The sequence below is a fragment of the Xenopus tropicalis genome, chromosome 7 (genome assembly GCF_000004195.4).
Source record: "Xenopus tropicalis strain Nigerian chromosome 7, UCB_Xtro_10.0, whole genome shotgun sequence".
NCBI lineage: Eukaryota > Metazoa > Chordata > Amphibia > Anura > Pipidae > Xenopus > Xenopus tropicalis.
The window spans coordinates 7144411-7160794 of record NC_030683.2 but is presented as its reverse complement, the minus strand read 5'-3'; the positions used below and the strand labels follow the sequence as shown (position 1 = coordinate 7160794).

The 16384-nt window shown below is 43.4% G+C and overlaps 1 pseudogene; it reads left to right on the top strand.

The window, feature by feature from the left end:
* Positions 1-981: 981 nt before the first annotated feature.
* LOC100494685 overlaps positions 982-16384 on the top strand; it is a 36494-nt pseudogene continuing 21091 nt past the window's right edge.

Genomic DNA, 16384 nt, shown 5'->3' with positions numbered 1-16384 from the left:
ATAAACCCAATAGGGCTGTTCTGCCCCCAATAAGGGGTAATTATATCTTAGTTGGGATCAAGTACAGGTACTGTTTTATTATTACAGAGAAAAGGGAATCATTTAACCATTAAATAAACCCAATAGGGCTGTTCTGCCCCCAATAAGGGGTAATTATATCTTAGTTGGGATCAAGTACAGGTACTGTTTTATTATTACAGAGAAAAGGGAATCATTTAACCATTAAATAAACCCAATAGGGCTGTTCTGCCCCCAATAAGGGGTAATTATATCTTAGTTGGGATCAAGTACAGGTACTGTTTTATTATTACAGAGAAAAGGGAATCATTTAACCATTAAATAAACCCAATAGGGCTGTTCTGCCCCAATAAGGGGTAATTATATCTTAGTTGGGATCAAGTACAGGTACTGTTTTATTATTACAGAGAAAAGGGAATCATTTAACCATTAAATAAACCCAATAGGGCTGTTCTGCCCCCAATAAGGGGTAATTATATCTTAGTTGGGATCAAGTACAGGTACTGTTTTATTATTACAGAGAAAAGGGAATCATTTAACCATTAAATAAACCCAATAGGGCTGTTCTGCCCCCAATAAGGGGTAATTATATCTTAGTTGGGATCAAGTACAGGTACTGTTTTATTATTACAGAGAAAAGGGAATCATTTTTTAAAATTAGAATTATTTGCTTATAATGGAGTCTATGGGAGATGGTCTTTCCGTAATTCGGAACTTTCTGGATAACGGATTTTCGGATAAGAGATCCCATACCTGTACCAGCTTATTGTGCTGCACAGATACCTTTAGTACACAAGGAGGGCAATAACACAGCTCTGTTTATTTTGGCCGCTCCCCCCCCCCATGTCCCCACTCATTACCTTGACCCGGCCAGTCCAACACTCGCTTCCCATTCTGCAGTCATTGCTCACCCTGTGTGTGACAGTGAGTTGTGTTGGAACGTGGGTGGGCTGGGTGTTTAAGTAGAACGGTGCCGTTTGGGGGCCCAGAAGGACAGACAGCACGGAGCTACAGACACAATGCTGCTAAGGGCCCTCCATGTGGGGCTCCTCCTGCTGCAGCTCTCTGGGGCACTGGGGGCAAAGCTGTGAGTATCTCTATGGAGTTGGCTATGAGTCTGTAGTGTATGGAACAAAACTGCATGTCTTGTGTTGTAAATGGCTCTTTGGTTCCCAATGTGATATACAATGTATTGCACCTTTCTGCACTGTTAGTCTGTATCTGGGTACTGTATGTATATGTAATGATGCTTTGTGTGCACTGTACCTGAGGGAGAAGGGGCTCATGGGAAACCCATCAGTTAATAGAGCTTCTCCGGCAGAATCCTGCATTGTAATCTGTTTTTCCCATGGGGCTAGCCATATTCTTCATGTGACCTGTGCTCTGATAAACTTCAGTCTCACTTTACTGCTGCGATGCAAGTTGGAGTGATATCCCCCCCTCACCCCCAGCAGCCAATCAGCAGAACAATGGGAAGGGAGCAAGATAGCAGCTCCCAGTAGGTATCAGAATAGCACTCAATAGTAAGAAATCAAAGTCCGGCTTGGGACTCCTCCAGTTACATGGGAGTAGGAGAAACAATAGGTTAGCTGAAAGCAGTTCTAATGTGTAGCGCTGGCTGAAAGCTCAGACTCAGGCACAAGGCACTGAGATGGCGCCTACACACCAATATTGCAGCTACAAATACATTTGTTGGTACAAGAATAAAAGGTTTAATGGCAGAGGGAATTATTTGCTGTGTAACAGTGTCATTTAGAAATAAAAAGTGCCCCATAAAATCCTGACAGAATCCCTATAACTTCTGACCCTCCCACAGGCAATATGCAGTCATCTTCCCCTCAGAGATGGTCTCCCCCCATTCGGAACAAGCCTGTGTGCACCTGGAGGGGGCAGATGGAGGCAGCAGGATACAGATCACCCTGGAGATGGGCAAACGTAACACAACGGTGCTGGAGAAGGCATCAGAGCAGAAATCCTACTTCAGCTGTGTTACATTTGAGGTACTCTGCATGGAATGGCAGCCCATATACTGCAAAGCAAAGTCCATGACACCAGCTTTAGTTAGCCTTTACACTTCCCCAGTCCTTGGTGCATGTGTTGCTGTGCCAGAACGAGGTACAGATGCAGCCAAGCCCCTTTACCATGTCGGCAAGTTATGTCTTTTCCAGTTAACACAGGGGAGGAACAAAATTCACAACCAGGTGGCGCAGAGTCTATGGCGTTATCTATTCTGTTTTGCTGGCAAGTCTTTGCACTCTAGCACCATCTAATGGCAGGATTTAACACTCAAAAAATGGTGTCTGGACATGGTGAGACAGAATGTGAAAACTTGCCGGCTGCATCTGTGTGTCCTGCCTGTCGGGGCTAAATGATCTGTGATTTATGATTAAAGCCATCATTGGGGGCTCCCTGTAACAGCGCTACAGCGTCGGCCCATTATAGGCATCTTGCAATCAGTCTTTTGCTCATCCTGAACATTTGCTTTGTACAGAAGATTTTGGTATATTTTTCACTTGATAAAGAGCCAGAAGTTGTGCAAATGTCTGTTTGTCCATCTCTTACTACGTGGGTGAGGATCAGGGGGCACTCAGGGGTAAATATTTTTGAAGTGTGTTCTTTGGAAGAGGCATTTAGTGAATCAGTTATGAACCCTCACTACAGGAAAGTAAATACCAGTTCACTAAACTGTGTCACAGAATCTTTATATGTGGAAATGCTTTGGTAATAGGGGCTCTTTTTGGTTTATTTTAGAGGCAAATATTTGTGTTTTGCTATTTTTTATGTTGTGACCTAAGCACCACCTTTTTTGGGGGCTTTCCAGGCTCTATGTGTATTTTAAAACTAGAGTAGTGCCCCTGGTCTTTATTTTTGGTTTAGTAAATCTTAAGGTAACTTTATACCGGTATGGGACCTATTATCCAGAATTCTCAGGCTTTTGAAAAGGTTTCTTTTTGTAATTTGGATCTCTATATCTTGTCTACTAAAAAATGTAAACAAAAATTAAACCCAATAGGGCTGTTCTGCCCCAATAAGGGGTAATTATATCTTAGTTGGGATCAAGTACAGGTACTGTTTTATTATTACAGAGAAAAGGGAATCATTTAACCATTAAATAAACCCAATAGGGCTGTTCTGCCCCCAATAAGGGGTAATTATATCTTAGTTGGGATCAAGTACAGGTACTCTTTTATTATTACAGAGAAAAGGGAATCATTTAACCATTAAATAAACCCAATAGGGCTGTTCTGCCCCCAATAAGGGGTAATTATATCTTAGTTGGGATCAAGTACAGGTACTGTTTTATTATTACAGAGAAAAGGGAATCATTTAACCATTAAATAAACCCAATAGGGCTGTTTTGCCCCCAATAAGGGGTAATTATATCTTAGTTGGGATCAAGTACAGGTACTGTTTTATTATTACAGAGAAAAGGGAATCATTTAACCATTAAATAAACCCAATAGGGCTGTTCTGCCCCCAATAAGGGGTAATTATATCTTAGTTGGGATCAAGTACAGGTACTGTTTATTATTACAGAGAAAAGGGAATCATTTAACCATTAAATAAACCCAATAGGGCTGTTTTGCCCCCAATAAGGGGTAATTATATCTTAGTTGGGATCAAGTACAGGTACTGTACTGTGTCTCTTCATGACCATTAATGCTGAGGGTAAAATCTTGAATTTTTGCCAATGCCAATCTTGTCTGTGGTTGGCATAGACAATCCCCTCCATAAATATGTGGTTCAGGGTCCAGTCTTTCCCCTTTGTTACGTATTTTTGGCCAAATGCATCCAAATTGTGCAACTTTCCCTTTGCACTTGCTTCCTAAATGCGCCTGATACTTTTAACCTCTCGTTATCTTTCTAGAAGATGGGATTTAGTATAGAAAGTTTAATAATAACAGCAATTTAATCCCATTTGTCTAATTCAGGTGCCGCCTCCCTCTGATGGGAATGAAGAAGTGGCCACCATGCAGGTTGCCATTGAGAGTGGAGGGGAGACAATAAGCAACAGCAGTAAAGTTCTGGTGAAGAGAGCAAGAACCAGTGTTTTTGTTCAGACGGACAAAGCTGTATACAAACCAGGCCAGACAGGTAACCTACCATGGGGGGAGATTCCTACAGACTATTGTTGGGCTTACTGGAATACATAGCCATGAGTAACTAAATATTGTCTTTGTATTTATCTGATTCTCTCTTACCCTTGTCCACCAATCACACACTCAATATGGTGCCCACTTCATGTATCCAGGCACGGTTACCGGTAAATTTGGTTTCACTACAATTCCTTTGCTTCATAAGATTCCAACAGGACATAACAGCCTTCTTAATGGATATGAAATCCATGGACATTCTAGCCAAGAGTCACAACAGGTCACTTTCATTCTAAATGTCACAAAATATTATCTCTGAAAAGGCTTCTGGGCTCAGAGTTGGCCCAATATCTTACCCATCTATTGGCACGGTGCAATATGGCGGATCTCTATATAACTTCATACTCGCTATGATCTGCATTTTGTGAGCAGAGTGAGCTAAAGGGTAACTATCATGAATACAACAGGTTAATAGGTAGTTGGAAATGATAAAACACACATTTTCTAACTCCATCTTTGTCTGTTGTAACTGCAACTACTGCACAAAGCACAAGGGAGCCAGCGGCAATGCGGCCATTTTGTTGTCGTTTGATGGAACCAAGTTCAATTCAACAAATGTGAAGCTTGGATGGAAATTCATCTTTAGGAGGAAACTGATCCCAAACACAAGACAAAATGACATAAAAGAAATGTGGGCAGAGATTTATTTTGACATTTTCTTTGCAGTGAGATTCCGAGTGGTTTCCCTTAAAGAAAACCTCCAACCAGGAAAAAGTCTGGTAAGAACAGGATTAATAGTGACCTAAAGATCCGGTAACAACTGCACTCAAAGAGGTAATAGTGGGAGTGGCAGGCAGTGCAGGTAATAGTGGGAGTGGCAGGCAGTGCAGGTAATAGTGGGATTGGCAGGCAGTGCAGGTAATAGTGGGAGTGGCAGGCCAGTGCAGGTAATAGTGGGAGTGGCAGGCAGTGCAGGTAATAGTGGGAGTGGCAGGCAGTGCAGGTAATAGTGGGAGTGGCAGGCAGTGCAGGTAATAGTGGGAGTGGCAGGCAGTGCAGGTAATAGTGGGAGTGGCAGGCAGTGCAGGTAATAGTGGGAGTGGCAGGCAGTGTAGGTAATAGTGGAGTGGCAGGCAGTACAGGTAATAGTGGGAGGGGCAGGCAGTGCAGGTTATAGTGGGAGGGGCAGGCAGTGCAGGTTTTAGTGGGAGGGCAGGCAGTGCACATAGTAGTGGGGGCAGGCAGTGCAGGTAATAGTGGGAGGGGCAGGCAGTGCAGGTAATAGTGGGAGGGGCAGGCAGTGCAGGTAATAGTGGGAGGGGTAGGCAGTGCAGGTAATAGTGGGAGAGGCAGGCAGTGCAGGTTATAGTGGGAGGGGCAGGCAGTGCAGGTAATAGTGGGAGGGGCAGGCAGTGCAGGTAATAGTGGGAGGGGCAGACAGTGCAGGTAATAGTGGGAGGGGCAGGCAGTGCAGGTAATAGTGGGAGGGGCAGGCAGTGCAGGTAATAGTGGGAGGGGCAGGCAGTACAGGTAATAGTGGGAGTGGCAGGCAGTACAGGTAATAGTGGGAGGGGCAGGCAGTGCAGGTAATAGTGGGGAGGGGCAGGGCAGTGCAGGTAATAGTGGGAGGGGCAGGCAGTGCAGGTAATAGTGGGAGGGGCAGGCAGTGCAGGTAATAGTGGGAGGGGCAGGCAGTGCAGGTAATAGTGGGAGGGGCAGGCAGTGCAGGTAATAGTGGGAGGGGCAGGCAGTACAGGTAACAGTGAGTCACAGACTGTGCAGGTCACAAAAACACTGGAAATATTAGTTATTGAAGAATAATTGTAATATGCTCTTTTTTTTCTCTTTCTTGCAGTTGCCAGCCATCACATTACAGGTATGCACAATACAATACATACTGGGCTAGTGGCACATAGGGCTGTATATCTGGCTGCAGATCCAGATCCTTACAAGGACAGACACATTGTCAGCCTGTGAGCACACAAGGAGGGAATTTGGGTGTGAAGATTCATATTTGTACATTCCCTTCCTGTAGTCCATTCCATGTATGAGCGCACTTGTAAGAAGGATGGAAGCGGATCAGCTTTTCCCTGCCTGCATTTTGGGGCATGTTTTGTATGGATGATAGCTACAGTTCATGTACAAGAACCCACACAATACATCCAAGTGGCGCCCATATTGATACTGCACCAACCCACACACAATTTGCCCCTAGCTCTCTTGGAGCAAAAATACTAGAAACTTGAAAACACTGGATTGTAGGAAGAAACGCAAAAAATTGCAGTGGTTTTTGAACTCTGCACCTTCTCACTCCTAGTAATCAAGGCCAACAATGGTAAATGCCAGAGAAATTAAAATTTACCTAAGGAAAAGGTCAGGAGAAATGACTGATTTTAATATATGAATAATTTAAATTAAAATAATTTATTATAATCAATAAATATGACCCTAGTTGAGGTTCTCAGGTAAACACGTGCCCCACTCATGGTGCTGGAGATGATCATCTCTTGTCCGAGTTCCATGTTTGCAGTGAGACCAGACGTTGGGGCCAGTTAGTAGACGTACGTTACAGTAGACACTGCCCTTACATGAATGAGGTGCTACATGAAAGTGGCTTCTACAAAGACTAGAGATGAATGATGATTTGCTGTTCCCTCAAGGACCCAGGGAAGAACCGTATTGGCCAGTGGCTGAACGTGAGTCTCCAGCAAGGAATCGCTGAGCTCTCACTGCCCCTCTCTTCCGAGCCCTCATTAGGAGAATATTCCATTCGTGTAAAGGACACTGTCCATGGCTTCAGTGTGGAAGAATACGGTAAGGACCAGCCCAACCTTATCTCACATACAATTTTACTTTATTCTCACGGTTATACCATTTATTTCCACAGTTCTGCCCAGATTTGAGGTCACACTCAACTCCCAAGAGTTATTGCATTTAACTCTGACCAATCCCTGTTAAGATCTGTGCCAGGTGAGATCTGGGGAAATTCTTGGATTGCCCAATACACTCACAGCTGGGAAATTCAACATAGTTTGCTTCCTTTGCAGAAACCGCCCTAAACTGTATTCAAGCTTACTAACAATATACTGTATATACAGTAATAAAGTGTCCGCCTAAGTGTGGCTGGGGAAAGAAAGCCATGGATATAATGCAAAGAAGAATGAGAACTATTGTCTTCACAGTCACTCACTCTTTTTCCACTGGTACCTGGGACACCATGTATCCTAATTTTCATCAGAATTAGCCTATAGGACATTCCCAGCATCCCCTACTAACCTCTACTAGAGAAAGTCCAGTTTTAAATGAAACCAGACCTGATTTAATAACTGGAATATTTATGGGCAGCGCCACAAGTAGCCCCACCCAATTCAAGCTCTTGCCATATTTAAAGTTAATGACTTCTAGTAAGATAGGGGCAGTGCCAAGGTATGAGTAATATCTGGATGCAAAATTCACAAGGAGTCTGTTTCCTAGATATTGAGATATTTATGCATTCTTTTAAAAGGATAGTTGGACTTTATTGTGAAAGGGTTTTGTGTTTCTTCCTGCAGGTACACTTATGGGAAACCAGTGCAGGGAACCTATAAGGTCAAGGTGTGCGGGAAGTTTTACAGATACTCATGGTGGGTACGGCAACAAGATCTGTGTGCTGATTTCAGTGGGAAGGTGAGGAAACATGCAGCGGATGTTATTATATTATATATATTATTATATTATTATATTATATGGAAAGAATATGTTCTAGTCAGGGGGTCAGGGGATGTTGGAGACACTTATGACCAGTAAGTTCTGGTGTTAGGCCAGAAAGTGAAGCTAGTTTGATGGACCCTAGCGTTGTCTTCATGGGAATTTGAAAATAAGAAGCATTTGTAATAATTATTGGCACACCCAGAGGGGTTCCCATGTTATGGCCTAGTCATGTTGCATGTGGGGTATGTGACCGAGAAACATATTTCTGTTGGGGCCATCAGGACCTCTTCTTATGCCCCTAACTGTAGTTTTCTCATAGTTGGAGGATGGTTGCTCTTATCAAGTTAGGGGCCTAATGTTCCTGCCAAGGGCAGTGCTCCTCTTATTTAACTCAGTACCCTGAAGTATTTGGGATCTGAGATCTTTGCCATGACATTGGCCGCACTGACCCTCTGGCTAGTGATGAGCGAATCTGTCCCCGAAAAATTCGCAAATCTTTCAAAAGATTTGAGAAATGGCGAAAATGACGCACATCAAAAAATAATTGTTATCCGCGACAATTCTTTTGATGCACAACGATTATTTTAACGCCCACGACAATTCTTTTGACGCGGGCAACAATTTTTGGACACACGCCAAATTTTTCTACGGCAAATTTTCTCATCCATTTTGCAAAACAATCCGCCAATGGCAAGACACAGAAATTTGCGGCGAATCCATGCCTGGCGAAACATTTCGCCCATCACTACTTCTGGCCCTTCCTGCACCATTGAAACCATCACCCCAATATACTTTACTCCCCCTTAAATACAGACACAAACCTACTGGGGTTGAAAATGCTCAATATTACCCTTAGGAAAATATATTTATGGTCCCTGAGGGAAAAACTTGAAAAGGTCACATTGTTGGCAGTTTTAGCAGACCAGCCTGTATATGGCTTACAGGGAAATACAACTTGTCCTTAATCCAGTTTCTCTCCCTCAGCTGAATCAGTCCGGCTGCTCCATGTTGGATGTGAAGCCTTCTAACCTCAGTCTTCAGTTGAGAAGTTATGTGAAGAGAGTGGAGGGGACGGGCTCAGTTACAGAAGACAGGACAGGTGAGAGCCACACTGGGCCCATGGAACTCCCAAGCAGAACAAGTTTCATTTTTCAAATTCTTAATTAAACATCTATCTTGATTTTATGGTATTTTTACCAGTGATGAGCGAATCTGTCCCATTTCACTTTGCAGGAAAATTCTCGAAATGCAAATTTTGTCACGTTAAACGTGTGACACTTAGCAGGGCCAATAAGAGAGAAGTGGGGGCTATTTTACACAGGTTAAACTGGGAGAGACAATCTGATTAAATATCTTGCCCCAAATGCTCTGAAGAACTAACACAAAGCAAGTTTAACATGGAGAGTTTAACTCTCTCTCTCACAGGAATTGAGTTTTCTGCATCTGGTGAATCCAAAATCTCAACCCAACTCATCAGTCTGACCTTCCTGGATGCTGACGATGCTTATAAGCCTGGGATTCCCTACAGCGGGACAGTAAGACTCTCGTTTTTATATTCAGCATAAATCATTTCAGGCAGAATGTGACGTATCAGGGTTTATTGGGTGTGCCTGGTGTGGATTGGGGGAATCACATAGAACACCCCAATATTTATCCTCACATGTTAGAAGGTCTGTTATATGGGCTCTGAGAAGCAAACATTTTGTGGGTAAGTTCTATATAGAAGACTTAACGTTACACCTTGCCGCCCTACAGGTGAGGGTGGTAGATGTAGATGACTCCCCCATCCCAAACCAGCCAGTGTATCTCACCAGCGGAGACGGAAAGGTGAACCAGACCTTGGAGACAGATCAGAAAGGACTCGCTCCCTTCAAGCTGGAGAACACAGCAGAGTGGAAGGCAGAGATGTACCTGCAGGTATGTACGGCGCAGTGCAACGGTAATGTCGGTTTGTTCATGAGAAGGAAGGAACTTGCAAAAAAATAAGTTTTATTTTGTGGTAGAATGAAAACCAATCAATACCCTGTACCCTGGTGGTTTTGGACTGGGGAGGAAGCTTTAAAAAACATGGGGAGAAAATGAAGTTTCAGCCTAGACAATATGCCCAGATCTCCCTCTTGCTGCTTGTGCCAGTGCCCCTAACAAGTAGCGCAACTAGAAAGCAAGAATGATTATCCAAGGAAACCCTTATGTTTGTCTAGTTGTGTTTTATTTTGTTCCCTCCACAGGCCAAGACTCCTACAGACAGTTCAGCAAATCTTAGACTCAAATGCTTCTATTCCCGCAGCAAGAGTTTCCTAAAGCTCCACGCCCAGAAGGGGGAGCTGCCATGTCAGGGGCAACAAGAGGTCCGGGTGGAATATCTTATCAAGGGCACTGAGCTGGGAGAGGGGGCAAAGCACATGGAGTTACACTACCTGGTAATGAGCACGGCTATGGTGTTGCCACTAACGCATTATTTTAAACAAGTGAGGATTAAATAAGGTGCATGGGATACAGATGGAGCAAACTTTATTCATGTATTCCTGCACAAAATCTATTCATTTAATTATATTTTTAATGGCACATTTCTGAGTGTTTTGAATGTTTGGCATTTTTGTGGATGCAAAATGGGGCCTATATTTATGCCTTACCCCTTGCCCTCTCCACTATTGTAATATATGACTTGGGTTGTGTTTGATACTGAAATTCCTCCATTAATAGTCTGACACATCAGGGCCACCATATTTGTTACCACTGATTTTCCAATAGGATTATAGGAAAGGTATCAGAGATGGTCTCTCAGAGGTATAATATATTGCTGTTGGTTGGTCGCCTCATTATGTTCTCCTTATGGCTGTCTGTGCCAAATAATACTACTGAGCTGTGTCTCTGTGTATATCCATGATGAGAACTGAGTTTATTTGCAAGAAAATCTGTAGTAACCTGTGTAACTTTGGTTTGGTTTGTTTAAATACAATGTCATAGGTGATTTCCATGTTTTATGCCAGAGATCCCCAACCAGTGACTTGGGGACAACATGTTGCTCACCACCCCCTTGGATGTTGCTGCCATTTTTATATTTCTGGCCTGGATGCAAGTTTTGGAAGCCCAGAGACACAGTTTTGCTCCAAGAAAAGCCTTCTGCAGGCCAGCAGTCACATGTGGCTACTAAATAGCCAATCACAGCCCTTATTTGGCATCCCAAAATATTTTTTTCATGCTTGTGTGGCTCCCCAACACTTATTACATCCGAATGTGGCTCACAAGTAAAAAAGGTTGGGGATCCCTGTTTTATGCAGCAGTCTGGAGTTGCCTGGTTTCAGGACATATAAGAGTTGACTGAAGAAGTTCCATCTGGAATGAGGGAATTTCTTTTATTTACTGGATACATTACAGTCTGGAATGGGGGTTCCAGGTTTCTTGTTCTGTTTTTCTTTCTTCCTATTAATGGTCCATTACGGTGTCTGTATGTGTCACATTTGCCCTTTATTCCCACTACAGTCATTTCTGAGATGCTCAAAAGAACATTTATAAAATCTATTTTTCAGGCAGTTTCTAAAGGGCAATAAAGGATTCTGGCTCTTTTGAAATCCCAGTAACTAATGGCAGTAAAGGTGAGAGTGTATTTTTGTTTATCTTACCAAATAAAACTCTCCAACACCATTAAACGCCGCAATGTGTTGGGAAATTCTTGTGTTTTCCTTTTTCCATTGCCACTTTGCAAACCCTTGCCCATTCCCTGTACCCTGCCCATTCCCTGTACCCTGCCCCATTCCTGTACCCCTGCCCATTCCCTGTACCCTGCCCATTCCCTGTAACCCTGCCCATTCCTGTACCCTGCCCATTCCCTGTACCCTGCCCATTCCCTGTACCCTGCCCATTCCCTGTACCCTGGCCCATTCCCCTGTACCCTGCCCATTCCTGTACCCTGCCTGGTATATCCATATAGAGCTGATGGGCCCCACTTGGCTCTGAGTCCAACAGTTACTGAAGCTGTCTCTTCTCTCTCTTCCCATTCTCCAGCCCTGAGGGGTGAGGTCTCCATCAAGCTCCATCTCAGCGCCGACGGTCTCTCCGACTCTTCGAGTTCTTACCTACATTTTACTCCCTGGGGGGGAGATGGCGGCAGATTCAGCAACGATCAAGCTACAAAGGTGTTTTAGGAATAAGGTGGGTTATAATAAGAAATATTAATATTCAATGAAAGGCAATTTTAAATGTTATTTGTTAACATTTTTATTTGATTCCTTCCCTTTGTATTCAGTTTCTTAATAATAATAATAATAATAATAATAATAATAATAATAATAATAATAATAATAACATAACAATAATATTCAAAACATACTAATACTAATAATCATAATAATAATCATAATACAAATAACTAAATGTAATTAATATTTAAAAACATAATAATACTACTTATACTACTAACTAATAATACTGCTGCCTACTACAAATAAGTGAAAGAAAAAAAATATTCAAAACATAATAATAAAATTAATAATTGAATATAAATGATATTCAAAACATAATAATAATAATTGGAAAAAAAACAACATTCAAGGAATAATAATAATAATAGTTACATAAAAATAATATTAAAAACATGATAATACTTACAATAATTTAAAAAAAAAGAATATTCAAAACATAATAATAACATTTTTAATTGAATACAAATATAATAATAACAATAATAATAATAATAATAATAATAATAATAATAATATATGTATGTATAACTTTATTTATATAGTGCCACAAGGGTACGAAGCGCTGTACAATCTTACAGAATACAGAATTACACACAGGGAGGATAAGTGATATAATAAATACAATAAATATATATAAATGCACAGGGAGTAAGTGCCATGTAGTATGAGACACAGTAAAGGAAGGAGGTCCCTGCCCCGTAGATCTTAACCTCTAAGTGGTTGGGTAACCATACAGGCACAAACTGGAAGGTAAGAAGGCATCAGGGTATGGGCATTTCCCTTAAGCGCAGGACATGGGCAAAATAATGTTTTAGTGCCCCAGAAGGTAAACAGCTGAGCTTTATCTTATAGTGAAGTGGGTGGATGTTTTCCCCTACAGACGGGATTCAGGGATAGGAGTTCCAGAGGTAAGGAGCAGTTAGATAGAAGGGTTAAGACGAAGGATGAGCGCAGTATGGTGTCGGATGGTGGTAAGGGACGAGCTCTATGAGGGCTGAGAGACGACCAGGAACGTGCAGGCGCCAGACCAGTGGAGGGAATGGAGTGAGAGCAGAGGCGAAGGGGGGATATGAATGTTAGCAGGAGGATTCTGTAAGCTCCTTTGCTGAACAGGCAGCCATGCTAGTGGAGCTTAATTGAGGCTGAGCAGATCCCTCTTAGGAGAGAGCAGGAGGATCCTGGCAGCAGAGTTTAAGATGGATTGGCAGGGGAGAGAGGTGGGAGTCTGGGAGGCCGTTAGTAGGAGATTGCAGTAATCTAAGCGGAGAAAGGATAAGGGCATGGATTAGTGTTTTAGCTGTTACTTGTGAAAGAAAGGGGCGTATTCTTGGCCAATATTGTGGAGGGAAAAAGCGTGCAGAGTTTTGCAGTGTTTATTAATATGGTTAGGAGAAAGGAGAGGGACTGGTCAAAGATAACCCCAAGGCAGCGTGCTGGCATTAACAGGGTTAATGGTGCATGCCATCAATAGCCCCAAAATAAATGAGTGTGCCAAGAAAGGGTTACAATGGTATTTATTCCTACTGTTTGAAGGAACAAGATTACAGGGATAGGGATATTAGGGTTTTCTAGTTTGTGTGGGGCTCTTAACACATTTTGGTTCGGAAGTCAGAGGCTCTGGGTTGTTACGTTTGCTGTAGGAAGTAGGGGGAGTGGACAGGTGACAGGACAGGGGTAATAGTTTTGTTTTAATGGAGAAGGAAGTGTTAAAATATCTGGGTCAGGGTTAAATATGAATGATTTGCCCCCCTGGCCCAGGTATCAGTTGGCTTCTCCCCAGATGAAGTTCTCCCAGGAGCTGATGTTTCCCTACAAGTCCAGGCAGCCGCCGGTCCCTGTGTGGCCTGAGAGTGGTGGAATCAGAGTTGTGGTGTTAATGAAACCTGACAAAGAACTGACGGCCGATAAGGTAAGATGGATTCTTATCGTCACCGCCCATAACCTGAGGGTCAGTACGGCAATGGGATAGGGGTGAGCACTTACAACACACACAAATACCACATGATTTGCCTAATGTAGCTTTCCCAGGGGCGCTGCACAGAGGGAGCAATGTACTTACAGCCTGGGCTAAGGTGAGTGTTATGGTACAGGGCTCTGTGTCACCCTGAATAAAAGGGAGTGCAAGTCTTTTCATGACCGTCATCCATAAGCACCATATTTGCATCCATTTTGGTGCAAACACACTTGTGGCTGAGTTCATGAATTCCCCTTTATCTCTCCCAGTAGTTCCAGTTTAGCCGGAACGTTCCCAAACAGGGGCCAAGCTCGCTGGAAATTGGACAGAGCCTGTGCGGATATGGGGTGTGCCCGGACATTAAATAAGAAGCTGGATCTGTGCCCATTCCCTGGCCCCATGTTTTATAAGTTATTTAGTATCTGTATAAGTGCTTAGGTTTTCAAGGTAAAATCATTGACCAGACCTAAACATTTAGGAACTCCAGATGGGTTTAACCTTGACCAGTTTTGGTGAGTTGGCAATTGCATGTAAATTATATACAATTATATAAAAAGTCTCTCTATATAATTATGGAATATTGGGAGGATGCCGGACACTGCTGAGTAGAACATCACACGGACTTAGCAGCAGCAGTAAATACTCTAGAACGGAGAACAATCGCTTGTAACCTTCCTCTTTCTCTGTGTTTTCTAGATCCGTGGTCTCTTCCCTGAATCCAGAGGCAATGACCATCGCCTTCAGGATGCTGATGATCTATGTGGGGGTCACAGCAGATTTTCCAGACCCTATAGACGATCACGGCGTAACAGAGAGGAAGTTGATGTCTACAGTCTCTTTAAGGTACCAGGCTCTTTTATGTCCTCAGTGTGTAAACCATGGTCAGACTGGGAAACCAGTGAGCCCTGCCAACCCAGACCCAATCCCAACTTAGGCCCTCCGTCCTAACCCCCTAAGAATGCAATGTGGCATGTGTGGGGGGGGTGTAGGTTGGAGGAGACGTGCTGCATGTTAAGGAGTCCGTGACTGAGGGGGCAGCCCCGGTGGGCTCCAGACACCCCAGTCCGACACTGGTGTAAACTTACCCTCCACAGTCAGTTCCTCACATCTCCGTATAGTTGCGCTTGGCGCCAGTCACTCCTTCCTCCATTGTGATCCAAATTGGGCTCCGCTACGCCTATTGATGCACCCAACCCTTGAACTAGCCCCGCCCCCTGACCAGGCAGGAGCCCCAGGGTTTCCTCAGACGCCAATACATACAACACACTTGCGCCTAAAGAACCAGGCACAGACACCCTGCGCACAGCTAATACCAGAACTGATGTTGGTGAACCCCAAAAATGCCAGCAGGCAGACTTTGAGAATATGTGACACAATTCACTGCCTGCCTTGCACCCAAAATAATGGATGCATTCTGGGAAAAACCACTGCATTGTGGGGAAAAAAAGGCCCCCTTATATGTTATATTACTATCAGCTGCTTATTGTCTGTTCCTCTTAATTTTAGGATCTGCGGCTGAAACTAATCACCAGCGCCGAGATTAGGAATCCAGCGGATTGTGCACCATTGTATTACGAAATTTATGATGACAGAATGTATTGTAAGGGCATTATACACATTCTTATGTAACAAGAGTTTAAAGCTACAGGGACACATGGCATGTAACTATAACGTTGTACCCTTGTGGGTTCCACTTACAGACAGGTATTCTTATTCTGTTACATGAGACATCAGTTAATAGAGCTTCTCCAGCAGAATCCTGCATTGTAATCTGTTTTTCCCATGGGGCTAGCCATATTCTTCATTTCCCAGGGTGCCACAGCCATGTGACCTGTGCTCTGATAAACTTCACTCAGACTTTACTGCTGCGCTACAAGTTAGAGTGATATCACCCCCCCCCTCACCCCCAGCAGCCGATCAGCAGAACAATGGGAAGGGAGCAAGATAGCAGCTCCCAGTAGGTATCAGAATAGCACTCAATAGTAAGAAATCCAAGTCCGGCTTGGGACTCCTCCAGTTACATGGGAGTAGGAGAAACAATAGGTTAGCTGAAAGCAGTTCTAATGTGTAGCGCTGGCTGAAAGCTCAGACTCAGGCACACTTTACTGCTGCGCTGCAAGTTTGAGTGATATCCCCCCCCTCACCCCCAGCAGCCGATCAGCAGAACAATGGGAAGGGAGCAAGATAGCAGCTCCCAGTAGGTATCAGAATAGCACTCAATAGTAAGAAATCCAAGTCCGGCTTGGGACTCCTCCAGTTACATGGGAGTAGGAGAAACAATAGGTTAGCTGAAAGCAGTTCTAATGTGTAGCGCTGGCTGAAAGCTCAGACTCAGGCACAAGGCACTGAGATGGCGCCTACACACCAATATTACAGCTACAAATACATTTGTTGGTACAAGAATAAAAGGTTAAATGGCAGAGGGA